General features: G+C 31.3%; 1 protein-coding gene and 1 long non-coding RNA gene across 12 annotated transcripts in view; one reads left to right on the top strand and one right to left on the bottom strand.

Annotated features, from left to right (window-relative positions):
• scalloped (TEA domain transcription factor 1 homolog scalloped) overlaps nucleotides 1–16391 on the top strand; it is a 339978-nt gene that overhangs the window by 194405 nt on the left and 129182 nt on the right. The gene's annotated exons all lie outside the window — the stretch shown is intronic.
• LOC138181543 (uncharacterized) lies at nucleotides 14311–15834 on the bottom strand. The gene is made up of 2 exons (XR_011173530.1): nucleotides 15714–15834; nucleotides 14311–15629 (listed from the first exon to the last, which is right to left on the bottom strand). It is a non-coding gene; the product is annotated as an uncharacterized LOC138181543 (long non-coding RNA).

The raw sequence follows: 16391 nt of genomic DNA, 5'->3' as shown, positions 1-16391 counted from the left end.
ACAAAAATAAATAATATACCTAAAACAAATCTTTTATGAATAGTATTTAATTGATTCTCATAAAGAGAAATTTCAGTGCTGAAATTAACATCGATTCACGAGTAAATACATGTTGAAATCGATTCGATTATTTGTTGCTCTCAGGTTACAAATCGATCCAAAACGACATTGGGGCCAGTTTGTATGTGATCGCGTAAATTCAGAAATAGAATCGGACGGGCACCAGCCTGTTCCCCAAGATAGGTCAATAAAGCGTCTCGTTAATATCAAGGAAACACGTACGTCCCGGTAAGTTTGACAGTAATAACTGACAATAGCGACGCTTACCGGCGACGTTTAACGACACATCGAAGCACGAAGGGACGATCGCGTCGAGAGACACAGCAGCGATATTCACCGTGCCACCGAAGCTGCCCTAATTACCTGATTTAATTACCGCGACGGAATTACCGGTCGTTTCCGTGCCAGCCAGCACAATCGTGACACCCGTTACATATCTACGTGACTGTAACCGAACTAACGTAAAATCGAGATACTCCAACAGTTACATATGTATATATCGAACCTCGGTAATCCGACCCTGTATCATTCGAAAACCTCATTGGGATTACAATTTTGTTTCTGAACTATGTACACATGTACTTATATATTATTTCATGACTAGAAAAGTATTTCTATTTTTATCATTTCATATGCGGATAGTAGAATATTCCGTGTTCATTCCTATAATGTTTATCTGCGGGCAATAGAAGAATCCGACAACAATTTCAAATATTATGTAACTTTTAATGCTGTCTGGTACATTTCACGAAATCGCTAAAAAGGCATGTAGCCCGCGGCATGTTTAAGACGTGCAAGATATTCCGCGTATAATGTATTAGATGTTTTAAAGTTCCTGACTTTGAAATAATTTTTGAATATTTTTAAAGGGTTTGAAGTTTTTAATGCATCAAAAGAATTGTACTTTTACTGTACTTTGATTTCTTTGCATTAAAATAAGAACACATTTCATTGTTCAAAATACAATAAGATTACAGAACTATTTGGCAACCCCTATAAGGCTACAATTCATTGGAAAATGTGGTAAATCTGAGGGATCATTAAAAAATAACTAAAACTTTCGAAAATTATTGTTTCAGTCGATACCTTGAATTCTAAAGAATCTGTGTATATTATATTTGATGGCAATGTTCATATATGTCGTTACCATTTTCACGGTCAACAGGTTAGAATGGGTGAAGCAAGTTAGTCGATGAATTTATTCGAATAGGATAAGTTAGGATAATAATTGACAGGTTAGGAAAGGTATTTGTGTTACTGTATTCTTTTTTCTCCAAGTTGATCATAAATATAATCAAATGGATTATGTGTAGCGACTCATAAAGGTATTTTCATGTTCATTTCATTTCAATGTGTGGTATATATACATATACTAATTTTTGAAACTTCATAGTGCTATATGTAATGAGATGCGACTGTCGTAAATATGTTGGTAATACTTGAAATTGTATGCAGATTGTATTAATTTATAACAGACGTTTTCAAAACTTATGTTAACTTACAATATATCTGAATTGATTTATTTATGCCAATAATACGAAGTATTATTTTTTATAACAGATATTTCGCTCTTCCTGATTCATGACACTGTACTGTATTCTATAAATACGTCTGATTATGAATTGCGTCCTGACTAGAAGGGTGGTTTGTCAGGGTTAAGAACCAGAAATGAAAAAATTCACTTGAGTCTGCTGTACGAGCATTATTCTTCTTGTCCATAAATTTGGTTTGATTATGTTCAAAAACAGTTTCTTGTTTCTTCCGGAAAACATACTTTTTCGAGTTGAAACGCTTCCCTCGCAAGTGTGTGACATATATCATTTTTAATGAAGAACAATACTCTCTATTACCCTTTATTTATCACAACCAGAAGAATAATCTACAATCTACAGAGTCAAAATCAATGTAAATAGTATGAAATCCAATAACCGATATTCTTAAGAGTACACAGACCACCTTTTGCGACGAATAATGTCGAGCAATGTCTTTGCGTGGTCTCTAGCTTCTTCCTCGTCATTTATAACTTATAAATTTGAGGTTGGTTGTCCCTCTTTGAGGCGCGGTGTAAATGCCGCTGAGCAAATATATACGTGTATAGATCACACATCATAAAATTAAATAATTTAGCACAATTTTAATTCAACTTTTATTTGTAATTGTGGTTATTATGGTTATTATTTATGATTATTTTTATGGTTTTATGGGTATTCTAACTCAATGGGTCTAACTCAATAATGCTAAGAAGGAAATACTTTGAACCTTTCGAAAAATAAAAATAAAATTTGCATACTCCATATTATAACGACAGATGATTTTAAAATAGGCATAAAAGTAGAAACGATATATATTTAATCCTAAAATCAAACGACGAAACGATTTTTAAAATTGCAATAAACGATGCATACAATGAATTGTAAAATTATTCGTCTATAAAAAAACATTCAAAATGTGCCTTATATTTTCCTATTGTAGCTTTCAATTGTTTGAACAATTGAAATCTAGGTTGTGGCAGGAGAGGGAGACTATGGAAGTATATTAAAGGTGAAGCTTTAATTTTTTGATAGGACAGATTTTTTTGTGGAGAGTGAAGTTTGTTTCATTTCGAAATTTTATGCATATTTTATTATAGTGCAATGTGATAATATGTGAAAGGATTGTTTGCAAATAAGTTATAGTTAGTACTACGCGGAAAAGTATAATAATAGAAACTAAAACATGATGTAATTAAGGAAGTGGAGGGTTGCTGCAAGTGTCTTAATAAAGAAGTACGGCTGAGAACGGCAAAGGTGTGGATATGTTACGAGTAGAGTGTAGAATTAGAAAATCGATTGTTAATATTAGAAAAATTGTTTTTTAAATAGAAAATCTTAACGCTGCTATTATATTTCTAGCATAGATTAAGATAATCATAATCAGAAAAATTAATTTTCACGTTAAAATAAAAAATTAGATAAAAAGATTTAATTGTGTGATAGTAAACACTTGTTATGAATATATTATGTGTATTATAGATACGAAACATTTTGAAATTTCATCAGCATCATAATAATAACTATTATGACCATTTCGATAATGTTTGAAACAAATCAGAAAAATATACATCTATAGAAACTACAAAATATTCAGTGCAAAAATATATTTTGTAGACATCATAAAAGTATTTAAATGTCAATTATTCATTACATTCATAAGTTTTAATATCTTTAGAATGACTCATTCTTGAAATGATTCATACTTTATACTAACTTTTCAATAAATATGTGTTTATAGTAAATAGCTTGTAACTTATATATTTCTATGTAGTTTTTCCTTTGTATGTGAATGTGTACTGATTGGTCTCCAATTTTATCAATATAATTACAGTTTTCATGTCTCGTTTATAGTGTTAATGAAATTTCAAAATATTTTATATAACATACGTATAATATAATCATAAAAGTTTCCTCCGGCAAGTATTGAAATATTTTCGTTGCATGTGTTAAAATAATGATTTAAACAACGTCTTTGATGTTTAGTTGATAATACAGTATTATAAAAAGATAAATGATTATTTCTAGAAGAAAGAAAGGGTGAAATAGGAAGGTAAATAATTTGATAAATATTGTGTAAACTAAACTGAATCAGTATGTGTATATTAAAATAATAAATATGAAATAAGTAATTATTAAATTATTAAATAATTTTTAAATAAATACGATTTCAAAGAAATAAAAAAATGAATTGAGCAAAGAAGATATGTATTTTTTTATTATACTCAAAAAATAATATTCATTAAATAGAAGGTTTATTCCACTTGATTAATTAACAACAAGTAAAATAGGATTTCCAGAATCCTTTTGCTTCATGGAAACGTTGATTTGTTAGTAACATACGACGTTGATGTTATGATCGAAAAGTTGTTGTGGTATTTCTTTAATCTCGATTTAAATCTGTGCGACATGTTCGCTGATCTCATTATCTCTTAAGATTCCGTTTTCTTTTCTTCGTTATAGACTTCCTCGATCACTTCCTCGATGTCAAGTAGACGATATTATATTAAGTATTCACGTGAAAGTATCTAGAGATAAGTTTAAACGTCTAGACAATGGTTATATTGAAAATGTATAATAGATTATAAATGTTTAAATAAATAAATTATAAATAATTATAAAGAATCAATTTTTAGCTTGATTATATTGCCAGATATGATTAAAGTGAAGATAGAATATTATGACTGAAGCATATTAATAATTCATTAAATAATCGTTATGGTTTCTAATAATATCGAAATTAAGTGGGAAAGTTTTATTTTTGATAATAACTATGATTTTAACAAATTTTAAACTAAACACTACATTTTTAATACTTTAGTATTATGTTTGAAGAACATTAATAATTTAACTAATATTTATGAGATTCCTAATAATAATAATGATAACAAATAAATTTTATTATGTTGTTACTAAACTTTGAATAGTACATCACATCACATCCCAATTAGTTTAATGTTACGATTGAAGCACATTCATAATTAATTAAATAATCGTATGTATTTAAAATACAGCTTTGCTGCTTTTTACTACTTTGATAATACGATATGAATAAAAAAAAAGTGAATTTATTCTTTTATACAGTAAAAGATTGGATAATTGAAAATATTTTTATAATTTGTCGTGCTAAAAAGATCGTTGGTAACAAATTTTATGATAAAAAACAAGATAACTTTTTCATTGTATAATAATTATTCTGTTTGTTGTATGCGAATGTATAACGGATAAAATATGGCAGGTCCGATTTATAATGTTTATATCAATATTTACGCTATCTTACAACAACAACAAAACTGTTTACGAATCCCCTTCTATAAATCTTTCTTTCATCACTCATCAATTTGCCACAAAATCAATTCTGCATTACAGTACCAATCACCCATCTAAGTCGCAGATATCCATCTTGTTCACACAGCTTTTACTCCCTATCTATTACAACCCCTATACCATAAAATACACTATGGCTCAAAAATAATCCAGACACTTGCTTATTTTTGAAAAGATCTGATATTTGTTGAAACTTTATTAAAAATTTTGTTGTGTTTTGAAATGAGAGTGCTATGGGGATATAAAAAATCGAAGATTAAAACAAGGTTAGATTAATTAACAAATGCTTTTTAATTCACACAGAAATTCGAATAATCACAAAACACATAGAAAAATATGTATATATAAGCTTGTAAAAGCATAGAATATATAGAAATATAAAAAGCATAGATATGTATATTGACAACAAACTAATCCACTGTTTCTAAAAATTAAAAAATGTAATTTATCAATCATTGTAATCTTTATATTTGTAATGTTTCTGTCGCCTGCTTTTCTCAGTTGACAAGTTAACTTTTTCATAGTAAGAAAAATAAATACAAAACCCTATATCATGCTTATCTCAATCTAAAAAAGTAAAAAAATTCGCTGATATCCACAATTATTTATTCATTATATCGAAATGTTTCTCAACGGAGATTTATTACGGAATACGTACCCTGCAGTAAATTATTAAGATTCTTTCGTTTTAAAGTGTTTAATATTTTCGTTTTAATACTTAATCGTAAGCAGATTATATTCGTGCATCATAGGGCATAACCATATGGGGTAAAATCATCCTGTGAACTATGTAAAGCATTATATTTCGAATGGTCATAAACTATCATTTACTTTTTTGGCAATAACAATTAAGAACAAAGAATGAGGAACGAAAAAGCTAAAACAAACTAACGTAAAAGAAATAATAATGAAAATGTTTTTTGCGTGTATTGTCGCGAGAAATATGATGTAATCCAGTTAAATGAGAATTGTGTACAATGAATAAGATGGTGGATACATATGACTAGACTGGCTGTAGATGAGAATTGATTTTGATTGATTACCACTAGTTTTGCCCAAGTGCAATATCCTATAGTGTATAACTACAGGTTTTGTTCAACAAATGGGCTAAAATTGGGAAATAAAGAGATTTTGTTTTGTCATTAATTCGAGTAGATCCTATGCTTGACATTTTGAATTTTACTTTTGTTATTTTGCATCCATAAAGACATTGAATGAATACTATTTTGATTACACGATTTGTTTTATAAATTAAACCATTCTGGACGATACGGTCCGTATATGTAACATACGGAAATCATCCTCGGGGGATTAAAGTTTAGAGTTTACCAGAGCAAGAAGCTTGGACAGAGATAGAAGAGCGAAATCGTAGCGAAAAGATGCTGGAGTGTTGCCAGTTGACGAGATCGTTAAGTCTCACACCTTCTAACGAGAGACAGAGAGGAATCGCTGAAGGAAGGGATACGGGAGGTTAACGGAGGTTGACAGGCAGCATGAAGATACGATTGAACCGTCCTTTTTCTTTCATCTCATGGTGCCTGATATTTTTAAACGAATCGCGCTACCGGTTGACATTTTGTCGTCATCGATCGCTTAGTCTTCAGCACCGATCTTCTTCAATTTTAACCCGTTATCGAAATCGAATGGTCGAACCAAATAAAAAACTTCATAGATATAATATTTATTTAATTATTTCTATTTGCAAATCTACTGTTTTTAATGGAGATGCAGTTTCTCGCAAAAGTATTCGAACGTTTACTACAAAAAGCTTTTATATATGTGTTATATACAACATTTTGAAATTTCATTAACTCTATAATGAGACGCGATTGCAATAATTATATTGGCAAAATTTGAATCCAATTTGAATCTAATTTGAAAATATGTACAGAAATTGCAAAATATTTATTACAAACTTATATTTAATAAAAAATTAGTATACACTATGAATGCTAGTTTTGATGTTTAAAAATATCAAAGACGATCCCACCGAATACTCAGATTTATTAATAACGTGGATTCAATTATTTTAAAGCATTTTTATTACAAAAATGGTACAGTACAAAATATTTCAAATAATGTTTCTCACACCATTTTACGAAAAGATTCATATCAAACTAAATCATTCAAAAAAAAAAAAAAAAAAAAAAGAAAAGAAGGAATCAATTCCTATTATTAAATTGTTCAAAAATTTCTGAAAATAAAATGTCTCAGATAGTGATTTTTATTTAAGAGACTCCTGCCAAATTATTTCATTTCTTAAAATAATCATATTTCCAATACTAATTCTTATATAAAAGTTAGTCAAATGTAAAATACTTTAGATTGGCTTAAATAGCGACTTCTTATATGTATTGTATTAGAAAGAGACTCGTGCCAAATTAATTTATCCAAGAATGACTAAAATTTAAATAATACAATTTTGGCAACTCCTTCGCTAACAGAATAATCAACAAAGCATATTCCCAAAATCTAAAGGCTTTCGAACAATTTTCCGAACACTTTACGCGTAAGAGGATAAAATCTGGTGTCGCAGCGAGCATTATGTAATCGTATTAATAAGCGCGCACACGCCTTTCGACTGCAAGAGGATCATGAGCGGAAGAACGGTCGCCTTCGTTTCCACGAAACGGATTCTAATTACGACCAAAGATGATACATGGTTTTCTCTACTTTTACACGACCCAGCTTTCTCCTCCTTGGCGTTCATCCTGCTCATCTTCGTTCAATTCGTTCCTTAGCGAAGAACTTGAGCAAAGAAAGCTAAATACCTCGAGCTCTTATTTCTTCTTTCAACGTCTTTCCACTCTTTTCATTTTTTTTCGACGTGAACACGAACTGGATGGATAATTAACTTCCGATGTAAGCTCCGCTTTCTTTTCTTCTTTTTCAGATTGTACATATTTAATTTTAGGGCGTGTTACTTTTTACGTTTCTTAGAAATCTTTAGATATATTGATTATGTATACAAGAAGAAAAAGTTAATTCAATTATATGAAATTGATGAAATTATTATTACGATGTCAAGTATAGATTGCTTACACTGTAACGTTTCAAATGAGGTAATAATTCTTACATGTTTTTAAGTTTTTATAAATGTAGTAATAATGAAAGTATGTATTAATCTGGTCAATATGTATTCATAACTCATCCAGAGTGATGTTAATTTAAATAAAATTTCTGTGCACCTGGAGTCTTGTCTTGTTTTGAAATTCTGCGCCCCGAAAGGTTAATTAAGGTCCTACGATACTTATGAAAGATAATACGGGATTACAAAGGGTTAAAAATGTCCAAAAGATGCTTAGAATGAAGTAATAGAAAATTACAACTTTCTCCCGAGATAGTCGTTTTGAAACATAGTACATCGCGTGAAGACCAGAAACAAGAAGAGTCGAGGAGGATACGTCGTAAGGCGGGGGTGCTTGTAAGTTGAACGTCCGCTGCATCGAATATAAATAGCGGTCGGCGACGTTCGTCCACCTCGTCTTTCTCTTCTTACTCTTCTCCGTGTATTCTTTTCTTCTTCTTCCTTTTCTTTCCTTTTTCTTCTTTTACTACAGTCGCCTCTTCGTTCCACTGGCCGCCTCCTCTTTAGGCTCTTCGTCTTCGTCTCGACACTTTCCACTAGAACACAAGACTCATCGATTCTTTACCAAGAGTCGAGGAGAAAAGTCTACAAAGCGTAAATTCAATTAGGCTACGATCTGCTTCCTCCAACACCGGATTAATTTTAATGAAATTATAAACCGAGCATTCATTCTTTGCTACGATTCGTGAATCAGACTAACCTCGTTTTCAACAACGAGGCACTTTATTATACGTGAGAAATCTTGTTATGCCTATCTATTCCTATCATTTTTTTACATTTTTAAATAGATATAAAATAAACTCGTTGGCAAAAGAATAATCATTTGTTATTTGCAAACTATATACATTCATTGTAGACTGTAATTCGTGGTACGAATACGGTTAGAGAAATATCTTAAAAATAAGAAATAAGATAAAGAATAACAAAGTTACTTTTGAGAATGTGACTAAATATGTTCAAACACTATATTTTCCACAAAATGAGACTTCAAGTGAAATAATTTTATCGTAAACTAATTTTCACTCAAAATTTTGTTCTAATATGTTTCTGTAAATGTCTTTTTACATATCTATTAGCCAAGTATATTTTAGTTTTTTCGATTATTCATTATATACTTAATTGTTGCAATTTCTATATGCATTTACAAATTTATTCCAAAATTTACCAATATGATCATGATAGCCGTGTCTCATTACAGTGTTAATGAAATTTCAAAACGTTTCGTATTATATATTGATACAAAATTTCTCTAAAAGTATTCAAACGCATTCTTAAGTGACCGTATTTTTTAACATTAGAAAATATAATTGGACTAACACCGGTGTCAAAGTTTACAAATAGAAATGAAATAAAAATTTATCTAACTAAATTAAAATTTAAGAGCTGCACCTGCAAATTTTCACATATGTGTGATCTAAACTGGATTGTAGGTGATTTCGCATTCCATGAAACTAGAAGCGTTGCGCACATGTACGTGTGTGAAAACTTGACGAACTCCCCTTCTCGGAACATTTCTCATCGAAACAGCCGCGTGTTGCGCAGCCTCTTCCGTATTCGGTTGGGTTCAGTCGTAATGATCTTCAGGGATCCCGGGAGTTAACAGGGCTTTATAGGCGGTCAGGAGAACACGTGTTCGTAAACCAGAGCTTGCCTCACGAATCACTCGGGGTGATTTACATCGAATCCTGACCATTCTCTTCAAGCTTTTAATCTCAATTTCATATCGAGCGAGTTTTTTTTCAAATTTTAATTAATTTCACCGGTTTTTACAAAAATTAATATGAAAAAAGTTTGAATTTCCCTCCTGAGATATCTTCATTTCAATCGCGCTATATATTTGATTATTTTTTTTGAGATGCGTTTTAATTAGAAAATTATGAATAAATGGATATGTAATGATTTTATTCTTATAAATATTACATTCTCATAAACTCTATTCTAATAAAACTTATAAATTTTATATTCTTGTAAATTATTCTAAATTATATTATTATACATTCTTACAAATATTGTATTTTTATAAATTCTTAAAAATTACATTGTAATACATTCCTATAAATTTTGTATCTAATTTTATAAATTGAGATAAAATATAAAAATGTTTATATTCTACTACACACGGTACGTAAAAATAAAAAGTTACATTCTTGACGAAAGTTTTTCATGTACAAATTAGCTATTAATTTAAATTAGTTTTACATTAAATCAATTCTTTTTTGCATTGGATTAAATATTTCTTTTTTCGTTATGTAATATATATATATACATGTGAACCTGTTTTGTCTAATAACTTCAGAAAATATTCTAGTGAAATCTATACGTACTGCTGCTCAAAAATATTTATAGACTTGCTGATTTTAAACAAGATTTATTTTAGTTAAAAAGTTACTAAATCTAGAATTATATTGTGAATTGACGAACTTTTTATAAAACCTTTTTTTGTAATATCTTTATAAAAAAATTTGTCGTATTCTATGGTATTACGATAGTATGATATCGATGAAATAAAATATGTATATTAAAATTGATAAATGTTGTTCACACGAGCATTGATCCTTAATGAAAATCCATCGTCACAATGAACAACGCTGAAAGCGATTTTTTTTACTTAACTAGAATTTTCTGTGCCGCCTGAAGGTTCGCAACTGACGTAAGTTTGTTGGCGTGGAGATAAGTTGCGCTTGAAAACCGCGATAAAGGATGTTCGTCTTCGTCTCTGTTTTACGTCAAACGAATTTCCACGGTGGATGAGGGGCGAAGGGCCGCAGGTGGATGTACTTTATCGATTTTGGCATACCAGACAAGCTGCTTGTGCTTTCACAGCGATAATCCGGCTACCGCTGCTACTGGCTGGGTGGTGCGGCTTAAATCGCCCACTTGAAAACTTCATCGACACGCTGCACCCCTGTAACTTTCCCTTAGCTTGTCCCGCTCTGAGAACCGCGTTTTATTTCAAAAATTGAAGAATATACAACGTTTAGTGTGGGGAGAGAAATTGATTCGTTAGATGACAGAAACAGTTTTACGGAAGCAATAGAGAATTAGCTCTGCAGTTTCCATAAGAACCTACAAGTATTACCTTTTTACTTGCTTCTTTTACTTACTTTCCATGATATAACTGAATTAATAATTTGTAGGTTTTAATGCATTCTAGTTCGTATTTATTTGAAAATGTTGCTTCTACTTGGATTCGTAAATGGTAGAGAATTAACCCCCCAGTTCTCATAGACACCCATAGATACGTATTACTTTTTATTTGTTCTACATTGTATAACGATATAACAAACAAATTAACAATTTATACATTTTTTATTACATTTTAGTAATTAGTTTGTACCTATTTATTTTGAATTTGAAAGTTCCGTATGTATACTTGAATTTGGCTAATTCTGAGTTGGGCAGAGGCGAATAATACACAAGAGATTATTTTACATGTAAGAATAAATCGAAAATATGGAATACAATTTTTTATATTTTGCATCGTTTCCGAGAAAATAAAATTCATGCGTATAGCAGGCCAATTGTTAACTAAATACGATCAAACTTTATTTTTATCGAGAACAAAGTTTTAAGCGGAAAAATATTATTCTACGTTTTTAACTTATTTTCGCATATAGAATAACCTATTAATTACTTATTCGTACTTACTCGCTAATTAGCTATGTTCGTATGTACCAAACAAATTCTCAAACTCAATTTTCTGGAAAACGGAGAGTTGTATGAGAAATGATGTTCTACATTTCCGATTTATTTTTTCACATAGAAGCATCCTCTTGCTAATTGTATCGCGATTGCCAAAAAATCCCGTATAATAGGTAAAAAAATGTTTTCTTTTAGAAATGGAAAATAAAAGGAGAGAAGGAAGTGCATTTGATTCTTATAAGTGACGGTGGAAACGCAGCTTAAGTAGGATGTCCCGGCACGAAAGGTCGCGTGCATCTATCCTCCAGGCGGGAAACTAGGTTAACCATCGCGGAATCGACGTAATGACTCCCAATTAAAATGAAATCAGAGGCGAATTTAATCGTCGTTAGATTTTCTTTACTCGCGTGTTCCTGTTCTTTTTTGTGTTTAGGGTGGTAGGTGGTTCATGGTACTAGAAAGGAGAGAAATAATTATTTGTCGAGAAGTATGTAGAAAGTGGTAGGGAAAGTTTTTATGCAAGAGACTTTGCCTTCGAACGGAGATTAAAGATTCGAGTTCCTATTTAAATTTCATTTCTTACTTCCTTAGTTTACACTTTATTTTTCTTACGTTATTTTTATTCCACATATATAAAGTGCACTGGTATGCAATCTGTTATGTATGAAATCTATTAAAATTCAATTTAGTCTTCTCTGTTCTCGTATTGTATTTTTATATAAATGAAATGTCGATTTTATTGAAGATGAATGATGTTCCTATTTATCGTTGAGTATATCAATTTTAAGTACTAAAATCAATGTCAATTGGTTTATATTGTTATTTCTAACTCCTTATAATTTTTTCGGTCACAATTAAAAAGTGCAGGGGGAAAACATGATAATATTAAATATTAAATATATTAGTTTATTAGTTGTCAGATCGAAATTTATTCGAGTTGGAACTTTTAGACGTTAACGATTAATTGGCATATGAAGTCAGCCAATGATAATCAGTAACAATTGAAAAGCACATATTAAATTTTATTAATTAAACAAAATTTCATAGATTTATCTATCTTTAATAAGCTTATATTGCCTTCTAACAATCTTAGTTACTAATTAGAAGCAACATCAAAATTAAAAAATCAACAAGAATATATTTATCATGTACTCTTCAATTGATAACATGTTAACCAATCGTTACCGTCTCCAGGTTCCTTTAGAAATCAAAGAAATTTCAATTCAACAACCCTAATCTTGCAAAATATGTCAAGCTAGTAATGTAATGTAATCTGTAGAGATCCCTACTTCACATGCATGTAAATACACGTGTTTACGCGTGACAAACGAATCGGAAATTTAAACCGGGTAATTTTTAGTGCATAGGTGGTACCTATATATTTCTATTGTATTGTATATATATATATTATACTAATGTATTCTAAGTATATGAGTTGCAAATTGACATCATGCGGCCCTGGATAGTTGGTTGAAACTTGTTCGTCCTCAGGAATTGCTGAATCGATGATCGAAAAAGCGTATGAATTCGATTAGCTGATTTTGGGGTCATTCTAACTCTTCATTTAAATATAATGTAAATATATATATATTTATTTATTTGTCTATCTATATATTTAGAAGATATTCTTGATTACTACTTGATTAGTAGGCATTATATCAGTATCATACAAATATCGTAAATGTTTTCAATAAGATTTACATAGGTTAACAAACTGTGGAACCAATATGTAATTGTTATAATTAACTATACTGTATATTATAATCCTTGTAAATAGTTTCAACAAACTTTTCTTATGTATCCATATTAAATTATAATCTTGTTAAGAACAAATTTTATTGTATTAATCGCTTTCTTGCTAATTTACGTTAATTTAGTTTACATTTTGTATATGCACCGAATGTATTAACATTCTTTGGGACATAGTAGAATAAAAAACTTCCCGCCTTCTAGGTGCTGACATATATGCACAGTAGAATATATTTGATCCCACCTTAAAATATGAACACTTCTCCAAGTGCAGCGGTTTATAATATATTCCACCGGTTTCGTGTTGCCACTGATATGACTAACACGCGTGATGCACAAGAAAAGGTACATATTAATTTGGTTAGTAGCTGTTCATAATTCTCTCCAAAGTGGTAGAAATTTGAAGTAAAATTTCAGTACAACTAGAGCCTTTTCGGTTTTTTAAATCCTGTGTTCTAAGAAGTTGATATACATTTCACGCACTACGTGTACACAACCAGGATTTCTACCAATTTCCATCTTTCCGTGTTCTCGAAATCTCGCAAAGTAGAAACAGAGAGAAGTTGGAGTGTCCGCATAATCCTCGAAACTTTTTCTCGAAATAGTCACGAAGAAGATAGATAGAAGAAACAAAAAAGAAAAGATCAGTCGATCGTTTGGCAGCATGCTTCTCCGTCTAACCTCCTAACGAGCCGATTCTCAAGGAGCACACAGAGGCGGCTGGGGATCGTCTTCTGCTTCTACGTTCCTCTTCGTCTTTTCTCTCTTTGATTCGTCCGACTCCACCTTGGTTGACGACGAGCGCAACAGATCGTGGTTCTCAACTCTGAAGTAAGCAGCTGCAGTTCACCTTCCAAAGATGCTTAAATTCCCCCTCCCTCCTGCATGCTCTTGACTGAGGGAAACGGATGCGGATTTGTTGCCTTCTTCTGAGGCTTCGGTGCTTTAAAGCTGCATTTCGTTAATTTTCTAGCTGCTCTTGTACTTAGGTGTTGTTTCTGCTTGATTTATGATTAGGAGACTGGCTGAAACGTCGGTTTATACATGGAATAGGAATTTTCTGGGACTTAGAAAATTGAAAGATACATAATCTATTTTTAAAATAACGTAAATATTTCATGCAACATTTTATACGCAAATGAAATTAATTTATTTGAAATCAAATAAAATATTTGTTGCTTCACTATATAAACTATTTCTTATTTGTTAGTATGTTTATTCGTTATCTACTTTTGATGAAGACAACAGATTTGTCAATATGCATTCTTACCAAGACTTTTACTTACTATGTACGACTGTTATTATGTTTCTTCCAGTTAATGGAATTAATTACCTTTTTTAAATGTCATATATAGGACAAATTTGCAATCAATAAATAAACGTTATTGTCTCAGATAATCTATTTCTCAATGTCTTATTCTCACAATTATTTGCTTAGCTTTAAACTTTTGTACATAACTAAATGAAGAACATGACATCAATTGAAGTGCATTATTTATGATATAATACAAATTAAAATATTTATTTGGAAATTTAAGAAGATCACGTATTTAACCTTTTCGCATTTTCTAGCAGACCCTTTCTCATCAATGTCGAAAACCCTCCTCAAAATATTTCCATCAGTACAGTTGCCAAACCCGAAATATCTCGATATTGCTTTCAATTCACTTCATTCAAATCAATCAACTTATCCAAAGACGACAAGCTCATCATGGTGCAATAGCACGCTCGGTCACGCGCGACGCGTGTCGCAAAAGAACTGGAAAGTCGCGAATGTAAAAACGAAAGAAAACAACAGACAAACGGGAGAATGAACGAGAGAAGGTGGGACACAGAGATACGAGACTCTGGGCGTAGGTAATTATCCATAGGAAGGTTGAAACTGGAAAGCAAAGTCGAAGGGTTGCCTCTCCCGTGAGAGGCGTGAATTACACAGCGAGGCAAGCGAGCCGGCAGACAGGCTCATTGTCCTCCGCTAGTTTAATTAATGCAGCTGAACCGGCAGCCTCTCGTTCCTCCTTCTCCTCTTTCCGCTTTCCCTTCGTCTGCATTCTAGCTAGCTGTCTCTCCTTTCTTCTCTCCGACATCCGCATGCTTCCAACTGCCACGATCTTCGATCATGTACAGAGAGATAGAGCGAAAGATGAGATACAGGTATATAGAGGTAGAGGTTAGCTTTGGCGTGAGGGTGATCCACTGTGGTGTGCACTTGCTACACGGATTTCCACGATGATCTGTCAATTAGAGACGTGACATGAGCGCTTTTGTTGGTCGTGAAACGACCCTGTTCAGAGAAAGTTTTATATGTATGTACATACTTGGTTTTATGGGTTCTTGGAGTATGGCTGTTGACTTTTGTACAGTTGTTGCGAGGATTCGTACACAATAGTCTGAATACCGTTTGCTACTTGAGTGAAACAAACTTTCCTATGCACTTTCCTGCGGAATAAGGACATCATAATTATAGTTTTCATTTTTAAATATATTTGATTGCAGTTTCAACTATATAAAAGAATTCAGTAACAAACTTAGTAATAACAATAATAGTAAAGAATAATTTTTAATAAAAGTAGTAAACATGCATTCTACAAAAACGTAAACGTTAAAATGAATGACTACTGGCCACTCAGGGCTTAAATTCAAACTTGATATGTACTTAGACTTAATATTATATGTAGGTATAAACTTATTGAACTATCTCTTATTGGTTATATCTCTGGATAGTTTAACAAGTATTCTGTCTCTAATAAAACTCTGAAACTAAACAATGTATAGCTGCTACAAAAAGGTATTAGCACATATCCTTATTTTCCAATGAGGCCTTCATTTGTCAGATTCTACATTTCATTTTCATAGTATCCAATTCTTGTAGTTACACGAAGACATTGTTAAGTACTTAATTAATTTGTGTACATCATAATACGAAATTTAATGTACTTGGACCTAATTACTGGATGTATGCTCATATAGATGCTATAATAAACATAACAGTACAT

Source organism: Bombus flavifrons, chromosome 7, assembly GCF_040668555.2.
Source record: "Bombus flavifrons isolate JBK064 chromosome 7, iyBomFlav1_principal, whole genome shotgun sequence".
In the NCBI taxonomy this organism is placed as follows: Eukaryota; Metazoa; Arthropoda; class Insecta; order Hymenoptera; family Apidae; genus Bombus; species Bombus flavifrons.
This window is presented reverse-complemented; position numbering and strand designations above follow the sequence as displayed.